This window comes from Sesamum indicum, linkage group LG3, assembly GCF_000512975.1.
Source record: "Sesamum indicum cultivar Zhongzhi No. 13 linkage group LG3, S_indicum_v1.0, whole genome shotgun sequence".
In the NCBI taxonomy this organism is placed as follows: domain Eukaryota; kingdom Viridiplantae; phylum Streptophyta; class Magnoliopsida; order Lamiales; family Pedaliaceae; genus Sesamum; species Sesamum indicum.
In genome coordinates, this window is record NC_026147.1 from 2,460,527 (window position 1) to 2,464,473 (window position 3,947).

Consider the following 3,947-nt stretch of genomic DNA (forward strand, 5'->3'; position numbering starts at 1 on the left):
GCAAAATTTGAAATACTACTACCCATACATGGATCAAATATTTAAATCAACCTACACAAAACATCATCAATAAAAATTAATATTTTTCTCTGTGTTTCAGATTTTTCTTACAAACTCCTAATTATTCTCTTCACCTCTCTAAATCTATATGCACACACCATACAAACCCATCAAATAACAATATCAATGAGCAAGGCAATAAATTACATTCATGGTATTTGTAGCAAAAACTGCGATCAGGAGGAAAAGTGTTTGGAAAAGTTTCACAACTTGAAAGGTATTTTTGACAAAACCAAAGCTAAAATTTGGATAAATGGGTTGGGCATTGTTTAATCCTAATCTTACAAAAACTTTCGGGCTCATATATCTTATCACAGGCTTCTTAAAAAAGAAAGTAAATACGAAACTATTGCGGATTGCGCCGGATATCAGCACCAATCCACAAACGTAAACAGGCCCTGAATAATAATTATTAACCAAAAGTTTAGACTATCCTTAAGATTTTTCATATGACTTTTGTTTCAATTTGTACGTAACAATTAATTATAAATACCATCTGTAATATTTATCCAAATTTACACTACTATTAAAAATATATAGCAAATACTAGATTAAGGGTGGTAAAAAGGTTTATACTACTACTGAGTTATATTATTTATACTATGGGCAATGCATCCGTGGTAAAATCTTAGCTACACATATTTAGCTGTAGCAAATAACGTTTACTACAAAAAAAAATAAAATTATTTACTACATATTTATAGTATGGCAAAAAAATAGGTAAATACAACATTATATTTTCCTATAATTATAAAAATATAGTAAATTCTTATTATAAACCACACTTTCAAGACGTGGGAAATTTTAAATTATTTCCTACAACTAGCAAGTATAGTAAATAAAGTTAGTGTTATGGTTGTTTTACGTAGGGAAAAAAATTATACATTTCTTTTTTAAAAGTTATTAAAGTTATTATTTGCTACAATTTATTGCGTAGTAATTATATATATATATATATATATATATTATTCTCCCCCCTAAAATTTGTGAATTAGTAAATTTTGTTTAATATTAGTTACATTTTGCAGTTTATATAAACTTCTATGCAACATTGTTCCAAACCTACTTGAATAGAAAATTATATAGGTGGCAATATTAGAATAAGTGACCTGAAAGTCAATTGGAATAGCATTTTTGTAAACTATTCTGACAATAACACGATCTTGTAGTAAATAAAATGAGTATTTGCTATTGGCATTTCATTTGTTGTCCTCATTAAATTTATGTTTGCATTTCCGTCAAACATCACAACAAAGCCCATAGACCACCTTGAACAACCGTGCAACAGTTGGACTGCGCATTGGATGACAGTCATGAAATCAATTGTTTAGGGTTAGGTCTGAAATGTTCCAAGTCGAAGACTACGGGAATGGGCATCGAAGTATCCTTTGGAGACTTGCATTAAGTGTCGCATTCATTTGATGAGTGTCGTGTTTCATCAGTGACAGAAGTGGGACGTCTAAGTGATCTTAATGGGTCAATTGACTAGGTGTCAAATCGACTGAACAGACTCACGGAGATCGTCATATGGAAGCCTTGGAGGCTTGATCAGTATGACTTGAGTCGCAAACTCCGTTAGTAAGGGAGTAGTCCTCAGACTTCAGGAATCACGATAGTCATGTGCATGTGATGACTGTATCTAAAATTTGTGCCAGAGGTGATCGTGTCTTAGACATGATCATTATAAGCCTTGTCTAGTGCATTCAAAGTATGTAGCAAGGACGGTGAGTTCCAAGAAGAAGATCGTCCCTTGTCAAAACATGACAGAGGTATCTCCTATGCACTTGAAGATGCGTTTACGCTCTATAAAGCTGTGACCATAGTCATTGGTCGAATAGGAAGAGAAGGTTCCTATGTCGAGTAATTTGGTGTAATGCGGTCTCAAGTGTTAAACATGGACTCCTAGTTCAGGATGGGAACCGACCCTGAATTCCATGCCCTAGACTAAGGACGAAAAATTAATTGAGAATTAATTTCGTAAGTAATTGGATTACTTTATATATGAGAGGGATCCATTGGATGGATAAGCCCAATGATAAATTGATTGGATTAATTTATATTGGGCTTGCCTTTATTATTTAATAAGTTGGACTTATTATTTAATAAAGACGTATTGGGTTATGATGGACTTAATTAAGTTGGCTTTAATTAAATTAAATTTAATTAATTGGGCCTAGTATTTTAATTAATTAAAATCGGCCCAACCCCATTAATTAAGTTGGTGGAAATGATTGGAAAAGAAAATTATTGCCTAACAAAATCATTTTTGAAAAATGCCATGTTAGTCATCCTTTATTTGAAATAAAGGATTATTACTTTATGGATGGCTAAATGAACCTAGACATGTTTTAATGCATTCATTCAAGGTATATATATATGTATATTAGTTATTTGTAATTAGTAATGAATAGATAACAAAGCAAGAAAATAATTTCCTCTCCCTAATCTTTCCACTTGGCCGAACCACCCTCTTGTGCACACTTAGTGTGTTCTTCTCCTTAACTCTTTTCTAGAAAATTGAATTGAGGAACCCCAAGTTCCGGAGTGGTGTGGACGCAACATTAGAGGGTCTCTACATTGACGCCTTGGGTGGACGAGTCAACGGAGGAAGTTCAAAATAAATCAAGAAAAGATAATTCTTAATTTACGATTGTTGTTCCTTTCGTTTTTTATTCTACCAATAGCCCCGTTAATTTTATTGTCGTTTAATTTTATTAACTACATCGAATATCCGGTAACTCCAAGGGTACACCCCTTGGAATTATGATTTCATTGCAATTTCATTTTTATTTTACACAATTTATTTTAACTGCTTCCGCTTGCGCGTTCCCGAACCGATCCACTCGCACCTCACAGTGGTTTTCAGGCAAATGGGTGGTTTTGGATTGGGTCCAAATTTATGGGTTAGATATGGGTCTGGTTGAAACAGGCTGATTTTAGATATTATTGAATTCAATACAATAAAATAGAGGGGGGTAAAATGAAACTTGATTATTTATTTATCAAGTCAATAATTGTTGATTGATGAGATATGACCTTTTAACATTACATTTAACGGGGTGGGACCAACAATGCTGAGAGATTTAATATATTTTACATGTAGTCTAATTAAGGAAAAGTAGATCTCGTCGAAGCACTTATGTACTGCAACATGGTGAGGAGAACAGTTTAGCACCATTTTACTTTTGATGTCACGGTGAATCCATAAAGGGTTGTAATTATCATCTGGAAAGATGGGCCACTTCGATGCGCTTGGGCATTTTTCGTTTCATAGCTTACGATCTTCCCACTTTTACTTTTTTTAGCTGATTATGAAAGGCTTTAGTATATTTATTGCTCCATATATTAGAGATGCGGCAAAATAAGGACTCTAAATTTAAAGGTGATAAAAAGTATTTCAATATTAATTTTTTTTCGTTTTGAAATTGTAGAACTTCGGTCGTCGAATTTTTAAAAGTGGTCGAAATTTGCTTACATAAACAAAAGTTAGCATTTTTATTTTTGAGGCTTTTGTTGATTGGATTTTTTTAAAAAAAATCAATTACCACCTAAGCATTTAAATGGAAAGAAACCCTGTCATATAAGCAACGATGTGAAGAAAAATAAAAGATTTTTTATTAATTGGACATTTTTTTTATCCTTTCCGCATAACTGATTACATAAAAAAAATATCAAATTGCATAAAAATAAAATCGTGTTTATATTATATACTAGCTGTCGAGACACGATGTCTCTGAGAATGTATACCTAAACTAAAAGATATATACATAAAATATAAATACTTATAAAAAATTAGATTATAATATTATAGAAATTTAAAATAATAAAAGTGAAAATAATACAAATTTAATTAAAAAAAATTGACCCACCACACCACCCCCTTCTCC